At 46.3% G+C, this 14,978-nt stretch overlaps 1 pseudogene; it reads right to left on the reverse strand.

The window, feature by feature from the left end:
- The window catches only part of LOC117702306 (glucokinase regulatory protein-like), a 28,146-nt pseudogene extending 13,517 nt beyond the window's left edge, over positions 1 to 14,629 (reverse strand).
- Positions 14,630 to 14,978: the final 349 nt, after the last annotated feature.

Raw genomic sequence — 14,978 nt, forward strand, 5'->3', positions numbered from 1 at the left:
GAGGTGCCACCCCTGGGCTGGTGGTCCTGAGTGCCATAAGAAAGCAGACTGGCAAGCCATGGGGAATAGCAGTTAAGTTGCACTTGCCCATGGCTTCTGCTTCGGTTCCTGCCCTAACTTCCCTCCGTGTTAGACTTATACACTCTAAGATGAAATAAACCCTTCCTTCCCCAAGTTACTTTTGGTCATGGTGCCTTATTGTGACAATAGGATACCCTAAGACACCCTCCCTCTGACAAGGCACCCCAAGACTCAGAAAAATGGCAGCTCTTCTAAACCACCCCACCATTTCCATCCTCCTGCTCACCATCCAGGGTAAAAATGAAGACCACGGTGTCAATTTCCTTGAGGGATGGCAGGATGGAAGTCAGGAAGTCATCCTGGGAGAAGGTGAACTGGGGTCCCTGGGACAGAAAAAGATAAGGGAGTTCCTTCCATCAGGACACTCAAGAGTAGAGACTTGAAGACTGAAGGGGACCTTAGGGGACATCTAATACAGCCCTTTTGGTTTCAGTTGAAAAGAGTCAGGATTCAAAATGGTAGCATTTTGCCAAAGGTGATGTAGCAGGTGAGTGGACTACAGCCAGGCAAACCCAGAGCCTTCCACACTCCACTGCTTCAGATCTCCTTGTCCTCTGACCAGTCCCTTCCTGGGACTGAGGATCCTCTCATGGTCCCCCACCTCCAGGCCCCACTCCCCTACTGCCCTCTGCACACTCGTGAATTTTACAACTTCCCATGTCCTATCCTCTTCCAACCTGGTTGGTGAGCTCATCCTTCTGGTTAAACATGTCACTGTGATCACAGATAAGAAAGCCACGGATATCTTGGAAATCTGGGAAATTTAAGTTCAGAGAGAAAGGAATGGTGGACTTTAGAAAAAGGAAGGCTTTAGACTTCAAGGGCTGTGATGATGTCAGAACATGGGATATGGGGTGAGTGATAATCTATGAGAGAGACTATTATAAGCACTGGAATGGGAACCGAGAGATCAAGGACCCACATGGAACTTGATGCTTCAAAGGAAAGAAATGCTCGATGGAAGCACCTACTTATGTGGGAAAGATAGACACTGGGGAACTCAGGGGTCTGCAGGAAAATGTTTTAATAGTGAACCAATTGTCTGGGGTACTTGGAATCAGGAGCACATCAGGACTCAGGACTCGCCAGCACCAAACGTGTGGATGCACCCTACTCTGGCGATGATACCGAGGGTCTGCCAAGTGCACACGGCCTTTCTTCTCCAGGCTGAGAATGAGCCAGAAGCCAGGCCATGATCACCATGAGAAGAGGTGGCAGAGGAACACAGGAGTAAACAATCAAGACCTTCCAACATGTGGCCCATCTCAGTCCTGCCATGTGAACACACCTCTCGATGTCCCCTACATACACACAGCCACATACCTGATAGCAACCTGTTTTGTCAGGGTGGCAATTTTGGAGCTTTGACCTTAGGTCACCTGATGAACCCGCTCAAATGACCTCAGGATTTCCAAAAGGCATCTAGAAGAAAATTCATTAGCTCCCAGAGAGGGCCTGGTGCTTACCCCAAAAGACCTAGGTACTCCTACCCTAGGGCACAATTGGAATTTGTCCCTATTTTTAAAATAGTCACAATGCCTATTAAAAAAATTTTTTTTTTTACTAGTCTCTCCTAGAGAGAAATGGGGGAAGAAAGAGGGAGAAAGATACCCTGACTGCCTTTCATAAGAGCAGAAAGGGTTCTATGTTAAAAAGGCTTCAGTGGGAAAAACAAAAGGCAAAAAGAGGGTGGGTCTGAGCATCCTGGAAGTTAGGCTGGAACCCCCAGTCAGGGGAGGAAGTCACAGCAGGGTGAGTTCTAGCCTGCATGACCTGGGCCATCCTCAAGTCAAAGGACTCTTGAAAGCTTGCCTCTGGAATCTGAGCCTGCCATCTCCTCCTACATGTTACCTCTGCTTGGATCTGATCCTCCACTTGTCTGTTTCCTCCTTACCTTTGAGAGGACACAACACCCTGGTCCACGGTCATATGGGCCGCTAGTAGCAGGGTTTCCAGCAGAATCTTGGTGGTGCTTCCACCTTCCATTCGGGATGAGCTGCTGAGCCCCTCAGGCCAAGGAAGCAGGACACTAGAAGGAATTGGTATAAAGAGAAAAACCCAGGACTCTACCAGTTCACCAGTTCATGACCCCCTGAGCATGGAGTGGTATTGGTGATCCTTTGGTGTGCAATGTGATTGGTGATTCCTAGGCATGGGTGTATTTGGTGGGCCCCACTAGATGTTCACTGTGGTTAATGATCCCTGAACACATCTTTTACTGGTGGCCTTGACTATGTTGCTAGAGTGTGCTTAACTGAAAGGAGAAGAGAAAGAAAGGGCCACCCCTGGCCACCTCCATGGTGCATTCAAGACTCTCTAGGAGGAAGCCAGTGACTAGGTCTCTTCTCAGTTGGGTCAAGGGTTTTCAGAGAATCCTCTTCTTTCTGAGAACCTTCTCCGCCATGTTTTATGGTAGTTTATTATGCTTTATACAGACACGTGAAGCAGACACGAAATGGTACAGATTTATAGCACAGCAGGTCAAACAAAGATTGCAGCAAAGAGAATAGCATGACCAGTGATTAAGAACAGAAGACTGAGGCCTGGAGAGATGGCTCAGTGGTTAGCAGTGCTTTACTCTCTGGCAGAGGATCTGCACCCACATCAGGAAGCTCACAACTGCCTGACTTAGCTCCAGGGGAACTGACGCCCTCCTTCTGGCCTCTATGGACACGTGAACTCACATGCACACATACACACACTCACCTAAAAATAATTTTTAAATTAACCTTTAAAGAAATAAACAGACAAACAAACAAACAAACAAACCTGAAAGCCAACCAATAGAGTGAGGAGGAAGGAGACAGAAAACAAAAACAAGCTATATATATACTACAGAGTTTCCCTTCTTTTCTCACATGAAGATCAAGAGGAAGGTGTCAGATACGTCACTGACAATGGTAGGCAGGAGGCAAAAGTTTTGGGTAGGGAAGAAGTAGGGATAGATGGTTCTAGTGAGATGTGTGCAGAGGACCCAGAGGAGAATAAAGAACAGGAATTCCGAGGCTAAGAAGGTCTGTAGTGGTGTGGAGAGGATATCAAAAGGCACAGGAGTGAGCCTCTATCACTGTTCTTAAAACCCTACTCAGTGTTTGAATCTGTAAAAGAGACTGACCTAGCCGTGGTTAGTCAAGGCTGTCCATGCATAGATGGCCAAAGAGCTCCTCTAAACAAGACAGTTCCAGATCACACAAGTGCTTCCTAGTTGCTGATGTGAGAAACAGGGTTGAAATAAAGATTAAAGAAAAGCATCCCAAGGTGAGAAAGTAAAAGAGAAAACAGGACTTCACTGAAAATGCCTTGGAGATTTAAGCAAGATAAGCAGAGGCTTGAGATCAAAGGTTCCCAGGATGTGACAAGCAGTTCCCATATGCTTCCAGAGTTGTGTAGAGAAAGGAGTCTGGCCCTACCCCATGGCAGGATTGAGGACGAAAGCTTCCTGTTTCTCCTGCATCTTCTGCATCTGCTTTGCCACTTGCCAGAATGTTGATCTCCAGTCTTCAATGGGGTCATTTCTGAGGTCTAGACAAAGACAGAGTAAAAGGATTATCTGTCAGAATGTGAAGAAAAGGCCTCAGCTAGTAGTTAGGATCAGTGAGAGAGTAGGGTTAGAGGTCAACTACATCCCAGAAAAATATGCTTTGGAGCATATGGGGTGGTGTGTCCCCAAACTCCAAGCATGGGGTTAATAATACCTTCAGAAGAGAAAGCCCACATCTAAGCCAACATCCGAGCTCAATGTTCTAGCTGGAAGCCAAACATCAAAACTATTCTAGCACTGCATGCCTTTGATCCCAGCACTTGGGAGGCAGAGGCAGGGAGATCTCTGAGTTTGAAACCAACCTGGTCTACAGAGTGAGTTCCAGGACAGCCAGGCCTACACAGAAAAACCCTGTCTCAAAAAAATGAAGCAAAACCCTACCATCTTATAGTCCATCTTAGAGTCTTTTAAAACCCGCTTCTCATTCTTGGAAATACACCTGAAACTCTCCCCAAAGAATGGCTCCTTACTACCTGAGGGAAGCATGTTGGTACCTAATGAGGTATTAGCTTTATACTATTACCTGCAGTGTCAGTTGGTGAATAATCTACAATAAATTCATCATATAAAGCAATGCGTTAATGAGACAAGAGAGCCAGTACAAGCTTACACACATAGCTACAAATTGTGGAATCTCAAAAACTGAGGATCTTCTGATGTAGGTGAGTTTGTGAATTGCTCAGTGTGGCAGGACTTCAAAGACTGAGCTAGCCACTCACACATCATCCCCAACTGTCCTTATCATCCCACCTCTGACAGGACTGCATCCCTTTTGAACTGTTTATTTCATTTTTTATTTTATTTGCATGTGTGTGTGCATTGTGTGTATGTGTATATATATATATGCAGCTCCACATGCACTTGTGTGTGGAAGTCAGAAGCCAACCCCAGTTATATTCTCCAGTTGCTCTCCACCTTAGTTTTTGAGACAAAGCCACTCCCTAAACCTAGACTGACTGGGCAGCAAGCCCAGGAATCCTGCCTCTGCTTCCCCAGCTCAGAGACTACAGGCACATGCCAACCCCTTCTTGAATAGTTTTTATAGAATATTTTATAGAAATAGTTTTATATAAATCCAGAGGCAGATAACTTTTACCTATTTCATACCTATTATGTAAAGCGCCTCCTGTGGCTATTGTCATGCTAATTGCTAACACTTCCTAGAGACCTGAGAAGGAGTGAAAACATTGTGCAGTAAAACTCAGGATTCCCAGACTTGATTTCACTGAACATCAAAACCTCTGGAGAGTTCTATTTGCAGCAACCATCCACTTCTGGATACACACACACACACACACACACACACACACACACACACACACTGAGGTTCAGCCTCTGAAGGTAGGCGTCAGAACCCCAAACTGCATTTTTATAAAGCTTCCAAGACAGTTTTGAAGATGACCAAGACAGGGAGCCACCACTTTAAGGAACAACTGGAAGATCTCAACGCCCACATTGTTTGAAATTCTCCATTTCACTTAGTCACTGGGCCTTAAATGAGCACTGGCGGCTGCAGATATATTTTGGGTGAAGAAGAGGCCTTCATGAGAAGGAAGAGGGTTAAGAGCATCGCAGATTCACTTACACTTTAGTGTGAGTTACACTACAAGCCTGGAATCGGGACTTGGAAGAGTATCTCCAAAAGATCCAGGTTCCTTCGCTGCAGTCCCCCATGGACAGGGTGCCATCAGGTGATCCCACCCAATGGCTTATTTAGCAGAGTTCCTCAAACCTGGCTGTGCATCACAATCACCAGGGACACTTTAACAAAATAGACATCTCATGGCCTTACCCCAAATCAAACTACACCTGCACACTACTGGTCAGCTAAGTGGAGCGTTAAGATCAGACCAAGTGGCCATCTGGTTAGGGAATAAGAAGGGGGTTTGAGGTATGGTGATTCATACCTAGAATCTCAGCAGAGGCAGAAACAGGAAGGTTACAAGTTCAAGGCCAGCCTGGTCTACAGAGTGAGTTCCAGGACAGCCAGGGTTACACAAAAAAAAAAAAAAAAAAAAAAAAACAAACAAACAAAAAAAACCCTGTCTCAAAAAAAAAAAATTGGGAGGAGCCAGGTGGTGGTGGTGGTGCATACCTTTAACCCCAGCACTCAGGAGGTAGAGGAAGGTGGATCTCTTGGGTTTTCTGAGTTCTAGGCCAACCTGGTCTACAAAGGGAGTTCCAGGATGGCCAGGGATACACAGAAACCCTGTTCTCAAAAAACAAAAAACAACAACAAAAAAATGGGGATATAGATAGTAATGTCTGTTATTGTGGTTGCAGTTTTACAGATTTATTCTTATATCAATATTGAACATTGTGTGCATATAAAGCAAATGCAACTACTATATGTCAATTTCACCTTAATAATAGGAGTTGACAGACCTCGAGGTGAAACCCAGCATTCCAAAAGATAAGAACCATCTCTATTTAATAAAGACTTCACATCACAATAGGCCACTAAGAGACAAATCTCATGGAATCCCTCTTAGAAAAGTCTTGGAGAGAAATTCTTTACTATCAACAGAAGACTTAGAAATCTCCATCTTCTGTTTCATGAATAAGCGTGAGCATGGGGAATGTCCATAGTTCACAGGATCAGCAAGATTAGCACGGCAGATTAAGTCAAGATGGTTAAGAGTCTCACCTAGGCTACTACCTTTAGTTAGTTTCTTTGTTTGTTTAAAGATTTATTAATTTAATGTACATGAGTACATTGTCACTGTCTTCAGACATACCAGAAGAGAGAATCAGATCTCATTACAGATGGTTGTGAGCCACCATGTGGTTGCTGGGAATTGAACTCAGGACCTCTGGAAGAGCAATCAGTGCTCTTAACCACTGAGCCATCCCTCCAGCCCGGATTAAGAATTTTTAAGATCGCCGGGCAGTGGTGGCACACGCCTTTAATCCCAGCACTTGGGAGGCAGAAGCAGGCAAATTTCTGAGTTCGAGGCCAGCCTGGTCTACAGAGTGAGTTCCAGGACAGCCAGAGCTATACAGAGAAACCCTGTCTCGAAAAAAAAAAAAAAGAAAAAAGAATTTTTAAGATCCTCTAGCCCAGTGGTTCTAAACTTGTGTGTCCTAAGACGACTGGAAAACACCAATATTTACATTAGTGTTCATAACAGTAGCAAAGTTAGTCATGCAGAAGCAAAGAAAATAATCTTATGGTTGGGGGTCACCACAACATGAGGATCTGTATTACAGGGTCACAGCATTGGGAAGGTTGAGAACCACTGCTTCATAGCCCATTCTTCTAAGTACAAATATGTAGATTTCATTTTTTAAAGCAGCCTTTTGGTTTGTCTAAGCATCCTTTGTAGTCTTTTCCTATTCGACTTATCTTTAAAGAGTAATATATTCCATACTTTCCCTCTCTTCTCAGGTCTCACTTCAAACCATCAGCTCTCAAACTTTGCAATCTCCTAAGAAGATAATTAAGAATGAGTGAGTATTCCTGGTGCTGAAGGCAAGGCTCAGTGCTTAAGAGCACTTGTTTCTGCAGAGGACCTAGACTTGATTCCCAGCACCCACATGGAGCTTCGCAATCACCTGTAACTCCAGGTCCAGGACATCCAATGGCCTCTTCTGACCTCCGTGTGGGGAAGGAAGAGGGAAGTGGAGGGGTCGGGAGGTACCAGAGATTCACCCAAACTCAGAGGAAGTCCAGTGTATAAAACTGAAGAGAGGTAACTAGCCACATGGCAGACATAGAATAGTATAAATGCATTAATATAAGAACTAGTTGGGGGCAAGCGTAGCTCAAGGCCAGAAGCAGCCATAGAAATAAATCAGCCTCCGTGTCATTACTGAAGAGCTGGGGTGGACGTAGAAAGGCCCAACAGTTACAAAACCCTTTTCTCCCCAAGTTGCTTCTGATCACAGTGTTTAATCACAACAACAAAACCCTAACTGGGGCACCCTCCTTAACTTCAAAAGAAAAAAGTTGAGACCGAGTCTCATGTAGTCTAGGTTGACCTCAAACTTGCTATGTGGCCCAAAATGACCTTGAACCTGTGATCTTTCTGAGTCCATTCCCACAGGCTGGAATCACAGACATGTGCCAGTTTATGTAGTGCAAGGCTTTGTGCATTTCCAGGGTCCCTCCTTAATGTCCTCCTTGTGTGTCCTGTGGTTTGTTTTCTCCTCAGTCTCCTGCACTGGGAGCTGTGGGAAGACAGAGTTTTCTCAGCTTCCTCCCTGTGTCTAGCACACGGCTGGCGCTCAGCAAGCAATGGCCCCTATATTGCTCTTTATCTAGCTGTTTGCTCAGTGAATTCACAAACCTGCCTCTCTACCCCTGCCCTTGGCCAACTCTAGGTTTAGAGAACTCCTGTCCCCAGAGCTCAAGTGGACACACCCCACCCATAATCACCATCTCGAAGGCGGAATATTGCTACACAGCGGTTGAGATATTGACTCGGGGAAACAATAGGTTCTGAAGGTGCCTATGAGCTTCAGGTAACTTGGCAAAGCCCACTGCGTTTCAAAAGCACACGCCCTTTGGCTTGGCGACTGCATTTCTAGGAATGGGTATTACACAAAACACTGCTGGCCACAGTGTCAGCCCTGCTCCATCAGTCTTGGTAGTGGGACGGAGCAGGCTGGGGCTCCTCCTGGATATCAGTACTAACTTCCCTGTTTTGACAACTGAAAATTAACCAGGACATTGCCACATGTACCCTAGAGCAATACACATGTGTAAAGACTATCCTCCAAGATTATCCAGTGTAATAACTGGTGGGGAACAGCCCTTCTGTCCAAGGACAGGCTATGCCATGTGGATGGGTAACCCTTGGGTTCTCTGACCAATTAGAACAAACTGGAGGTTTGTCAGCAAAAATAACACAATAGTCACTGGGCCATAACAAAGGTTTCAGCTGGATATATAAGAGGGGGCATTCAGCCTGCAGCTTTTATTTGTGCTGGTTTTGGGTTTTGAGACACAGCCTCACAATGTAACTCAGGGTAGTTTTGAAATTGCAGAAAAGCTCCCAACATGAGTGGCATGAGGCAACTCAGCTCAGCCAGTATGCAGCTTTTCTTTTTTTTTTTAAGTTTTTCGAGACAGGGTCACTCTGTATAGCCCTGGCTATCCTGTCCTGGAACTCTCTCTGTAGATCAGGCTGCCCTTGAACTCAAGAGATCTGCCTACAGGCCTCTGCCACCACCACTTTGCCAAAGTACAGTTCTTATTTTATTTATTTATTGGTCTTTCAAGACAGGGTATCTCCATCTAGCCCTGGGTATCCTGGAACTTTCTCTGTAGACTAGGCTGGACTCGAACTCTCTATGATCAGCCTGCCTCACCTCTCAAGTACTAGGAGGCCTGAGCCACCACCGCTGGTGTGTGCAATTTAACATACAGGTCAATAGATGACTGGGAGTGAACGTTCCCATTCATCAATTTGGATACTGAGGCTCAGAAATCACAGAAGGCACATAGGGACACAGCAGCCAGAGAATGATTCTCTTTCTCAGAAAAGGTTCAAAGAAGCGCAAACAGGCAGCAGCGCGCGCGCGGTAGTCTGGGAAATGTAGTCCGGTCGCTGGGCTGGAAGTGTGATCCGCTTAGGGAGCCCAAAGCTGGACACAAGACTCTGACAGCTAGGGAGGATCTCAGCTAAAAACTACTGGGAACAGAAGCAGAGGGGCAGAGCCTGGGGAGATGTTCTGTTCCCTAAGGGCAAGTCCCTAGAACCCTGTCTATTGTGGGCAACTTGCTGGTGACCTTCAAAGGGAGGGTGAAGGAGATAGGACCAGGCTTTAGGATGCCTGGGTTAGTTCTGGAACTAAACTAACCCAGGGCCAAAGTGTCAGAGTAAACGTTTAGGTTCTCAGTCCGTCGCTGGATTTCTTGCGTGTCCTCCCTACTTCAGTGCCTAAAACTCGGAGTGTAGCTCTTCTTCACCTGTACAGAAAACCACAGTTTTACTAAATTAGGTGAATGGGTTTTCTTTCGAAACAGGTCTCGTGTATTCCAGATTGGTCCCAAACTCAACCTTGAAGTTGGTGGGTGTGAATACTTGTACATGTGTGTGAGGGTGTATGTGAATGGGTAGCCTTTGTTTCCTGTAGGTGATGTTCCTCAGGAGCCATCTACCTTGTTTTTGTGCTTTGTCCTGGAACTTGTCCAGTAAGCTAGGAATGTCGGACATAGAACACCAGGCATCCACCTATGTCTCTGCCACACTAGTCTTGGGATTGCAAGTATAGGCCACCACACCTGGCTTTTTCTTTTTTAACCTGGATCTGGGAATCAAACTCAAGTTTTCATGATTTTATTATGTGGTGGTTTGAATATGCTTGACCTGTGGGAAGAGACCCTGGTTGCCTTTGGACCAAGCTCCTTCAGCACCAGGTCTGCCTGGATGCTCCCACCCTTCCCACCATGATGATAATGGACTGAACCTCTGAACCCGTAAGCCAGCCCCAATGAAATGTTTGCCTTTATAAGAATTGCCTTGTTCATGGTGTCTCTTCGGAGCAATGAAACCCTAAGACACTTGGTGATCACTTTAGCAAATAAATCATTATGAAATAAAGGTAGAGATTGGTAAGAGTTGGCTTTATAGCCAGGCACAGTAGTGAAAGATTTTAATACAACACTCAGGAAGCAGGGACAGGTGGATCTTTGAGTTCAGGGACAGCCTGCTTTACACACAGAGTTCCAGGCAGGCCAAAATTACATGGTGGGACCCTGTCTCAAAAAGTTTCTTAAACAGATTTAAGTCCAGGGGTTAATAGAAAGGCACTCAGGGAGACCACACACCCAAGCCGAGTATCATATTTGAGTGTCTTAGCAGAAACCATATACACTTTTAGTAGCTTTTGAAATTATGCTGTCCAAAATTATTCTAAAGAACTTTTCTTCATAAATGAAATCATAGAGTGGCTCCTGAGGTGCAAAGACCTCGTTTAGGATTACAGTCTAATAAGGAAAAACCGCGGTCACAAAGTGGCACACGGAAAATAAGACATGGTTTTATTGTAAATAGAGTGGTCTTATAAGTTGCATGCTTCTGGCTGTTACATATTCTTAGGCCTCCAGCGTGGTTCACTGCTCTTTTAGTGTGTTTATTGGAATTAACTATATGGAAGGAATAGTCGTGTGGGTGAGCATCACAGCATTTTTTTTTAAGTGAGCTGGGTCCTTGCCTCTGTCTCTGGGCTTCCATCCCCAGCTCAGGAAGAGGAAGCTGAAATAGGCGGAACAAGACCTGTGAAGGGACTGTCAGGGACTGCTCACTGAGGACTCATGGGAACTGACCTGAGAGACCACTGTTCCTGGACAGATGGTGGTTAACTGGCATATATCTCCCACTTTTAAAATTTTATTTTAATTTTTTATTTACTTTTATTTATATGAGTACACTGTGGCTGTTTTCAGACACAGTAGAAGAGGGCATCGGATCCCATTACAGATGGTTGTGAGCCACCATGTGGTTGCTGGGAATTGAACTCAGGACCTCTGGAAGAGCAGTCAGTGCTCTTAACAGCTGAGCCATCTCTCCAGCCCCATATCTCCCACTTTTGCTTTGCTGCTGACAAGTTCTTTGTTACCCAGGCTGATCAGTCATCCTCCTGCCTCATCCCCAGGAACAGCTGGAACCAAAGGTGTGGGCAATTGCCCCAGCTTATTTTGAAGTTTTACTTTGAAAAATTCTCTTTGGAAATAAGGCCCTCAAGGAGGCATTTTCTACGTCTTGAGAACAATCTACATACTTGCTGGGAACAGGAAAACCCCACTTGCCCTATGTATACTGTCCTCAGAGATACATAGCCTCCTCAATAGCCTCCCACCTACACACAATGGCCCCTAGCAAGACTCCCCTGGGAGCCAAACACTTGTTTCTTTTCATAGTTCTGATCCAACCATTCTACGGAAGCCATGAAAGAATTAAAGTTTCCCTTCTGAAAGTAGAGTTAAAATTATTTAGGAGTCCTTTTCTTTAATGTTTTCTCTCTTCCTGACAGTGCCTTTTCCTTTTCCCGCTTTGCTGTGCATTTATTCCCAGTGCCATCCTCGACAGAATCATTTTATATGTTCATGTGCACACGCTCCTTTGTATATGTAGATACAAGTTATAAGTGTACCGATGTGTACGTCTCACAAGACTTAGTAATGGATTCTAAAATAATAGGGACTCACTAAAGAAATGGGGCTGGAGAGGTAACTCAGGTGGTAGAATACTTGCCTGGCAGACACAAAGCTCTGGGTTCAATACCCGGCACCCTACAGACAGGGTATGATAGTATTTGTTAGCACTTGTGAGGCTGAGGGTAAAGGATCAGAAGTTCAAGGCTATCCTTGACAACATAGCAAGTTTGAGGCCTGTGTGAGCTCCATAGACCGTCTTTTGGACTAAGGGGTCGACAGGTATGCTGTTAATCTCAGTGCTTAGGAGGCAGAGGCAGGAAGAGCTTTGTGAGTTCTAGACCAGCCTGTTCTACATACTGAGTTCCAAAACAGCCAGGGTTACACAGAAGGACCCTGCCTCAAAACAAATAATAGCAAACTTTCAAGGTTTCTTCCATCACAAGTGTTCTACCCAATTCAAGAATGGATGAAATGGAGATTGGGTGACTTAGCAACTGAACTAGGTTACTACCCACAAGGCATGCTGTGGACCATCCTATAAAGCAAACACAGGTCGTGGTACCGCCCACTAGCCTCATACAGTGGTGTGTTATAGAGAATGTGGTTCTTCTCATGGGCTGAGCTGACTGACAGGCTTAGGACTGAGGTCCCTGGACAGGCATTTGGGACAAGGTAGTAAGTTCTCTTGCTGTTGGCTGCTGAAGGTGGTACCATGACGTCTTTCCCACATCTGGTAGGCTGCACAAGGAAGACTGGACCCATGCCAGCCACTGTGCTTTACCCATTTTGCAGCACAGCCCTAGTGTACAGAGCAGGGTGCACTGAGGCCAGAGCCTGACCACAATGCATGATGCTCTCCACAGCCCAAACTTCTCCAGAAGCCACCAGGCCCAACACTTCTGATGCTGCTAGTCGGTGCAACAACCCTGACCTGAATATCTTTGGACCACCTCTTTGTGTCCTGTGGACACCATGAGGACATTGCAAAAGGACCTTCATTGTACACAGGGCACACAGCAGAAAAGAGGGAAGACATGTCTCCTGCATTATAGATGTCATAACCTGGTGGCTTCTCTAACGGAAGCCTCTAACAGTTCAGTAAGATGTTGGTAAGAGATGGCTGCCTCCACAGGACCTGGTGAGGAATCAATCCCCATTTCCAGCTGAAGGTGGCTGCTAATGTCCCTTGAACTGAGTCCCATGACACCTTCCTCTTATAACTCCCCCCTCCCAAGACAGGGTTTCCCTGTGTGGCCCTGGCTGTCCTGGAACTCACTTTGATGACCAGACTGGTCTTCAACCCGAGAGATTTGCCTGTCTCTGCCTCCCAAGTGCTGGGATTAAAGTTGTGCAGCACCACACCCAGCTTTAAAGCTGTGCTCTGAGTTCGAGGGGCGTGGATTTGAGGGGTCCTGCGCAGTGCTTTCTGACGGGTGTTTATACTATGGGGCTTGTATAGCTGTCCCATGACTACTGTACAGTGATCACTCTCCAGCAGGCACCCCCTCCTTCCAGCCATTATAAAAGGAAAATGTGGGGCTTGTTCAGGAGTCAGTGGAGGATTGGGTGAGCTTGAAGTCCCCTTTGCAGATTCAGAGCAGCTCAGTAGGTCTCATGTTCCTGAAGAAGCTGGGGGTTGAGCACCTATTCCTGAGGTGGGGAACTGAGGCCCTGTCCTGTTCTCCAAGCCTCACTGGCCTGTAAAGTGAGCTACTGTGGTCAGTCCACACTAGTGCTTGGGGGAGTGGCTGAGCGCTGACGTAGTAGTAGTAGCCCTGACACCTTGTTAGTAGTTACTGAAATCGTGAGTCAGCCTTTGAAGCTGTGGAGTTCTGGGATGTTCCATCCAGGTAGTATGTCTGTTACTCATGACTGAATACATGTTTTTTAAAAATCTGTCATGTGTGTGTGTGTGCAGGATGTGTGTACCACCATGTATATGTGGAGGCCAGAGGATGGCTTGTTGGTTATCTCCATGCACATGCTGATCTCAGGCAGCAGACACAGGTTCCCAGAGTTAGCAGCCAATGCCTTCCCTGCTGAGCCCTGTCCCGGCCCCAGGGTGTCGTTCTGATGTCTGCATTCTGTTGCCCACTCTGCTTGGTCACTATCACACATGACCCAGGCTTGTTTGGTGTTTCTTCACTCTCATAATAAATGCCAGTCCTTGTCATGACCCCATGTGTGGTGTGGTTTTTACCTCCTGGACAGGCCTCAAGAGCTCTTGGAGAAACAGCAGAGACACCCAGACCCACTCTGCCCATGAGCTGACAGAGCCATGCAACCAACTCTAGGTTCATCTCCCTGCTGGTGCCATGGGGAGTAGACTCATGGGCATTTGCCATTTCTTGGGTTCTCATGAGGAGCCTGTCCTCCCTCCTCACTGGGGCCCTTCCTTCTTCCTTCTTCCTTCTTCCTTCTTCCTTCTTCCTTCTTCCTTCTTCCTTCTTCCTGTTTGGAATTCTGTCTCTACCTCATGGCCTTGTCATCATTAATGAGGAAACTTGAGTTTGGGGTGCTAGGTATGCACCATGGTGGCACTGCACCTGGTCCTATGAGGCGACCCTCAGTTTTATAACCCTCAAGACTCCACCTTTAGTCTTTTGTCCTTGTTTTCTCAGCCCCTTTGATCCCCTGTATGATCTTCTGAGGCATGATGGATACTGCCCAGGTGGCAGATCTGGCTTTGCCCATTACCAGCCTGCAGCTTCCTGAAAGCCAGTGATTCTCGGGCGCAGCTGAAACCACAGCAGAGTTTATTTTCTGTCACTGTGAGTCTCAACCAGCTGTCTAACGTTAAGTGGGGTGGGGCTGGGAGAATGTGGGTTTGGGAACAGTGGGCACTTCTGCTATTGGCAGTTACCTGGTTGAAGTGAAGGCTGCTGAGCAGAGGGTGGAGTCATGCTGCCCTGGAATTCAAGCAAGGGACCTCGGTACCTGGCCACGGCAACCTGGCTCCCACTTATAAGGCCTGTGGCCTTGGTGGAGGCCTGACTTGCAAGTGGCTTCTAAAAGATATATCTTGGGATTGGGAATGATATGTTTTGATATGGCTCCCCTGAGGCCATATCAAACAGGGTTTGTGGATCAGGATTATGTGGGCTTGATGCTAGCCACCAGTGATGGTTGTGATCCTGCCAAGGACCTGACCTTTGTGTGGCTCAAAGCTTGGCAGTGAGATCCTTGCCTATCTTCAGCAGCTGGCTGGGCAGCTGGCAGTAGCACCACCCCTCCACCTGAATGCTAAAACAT

Source organism: Arvicanthis niloticus, unplaced genomic scaffold, assembly GCF_011762505.2.
Source record: "Arvicanthis niloticus isolate mArvNil1 unplaced genomic scaffold, mArvNil1.pat.X pat_scaffold_67_arrow_ctg1, whole genome shotgun sequence".
Classification (NCBI taxonomy): Eukaryota; Metazoa; Chordata; class Mammalia; order Rodentia; family Muridae; genus Arvicanthis; species Arvicanthis niloticus.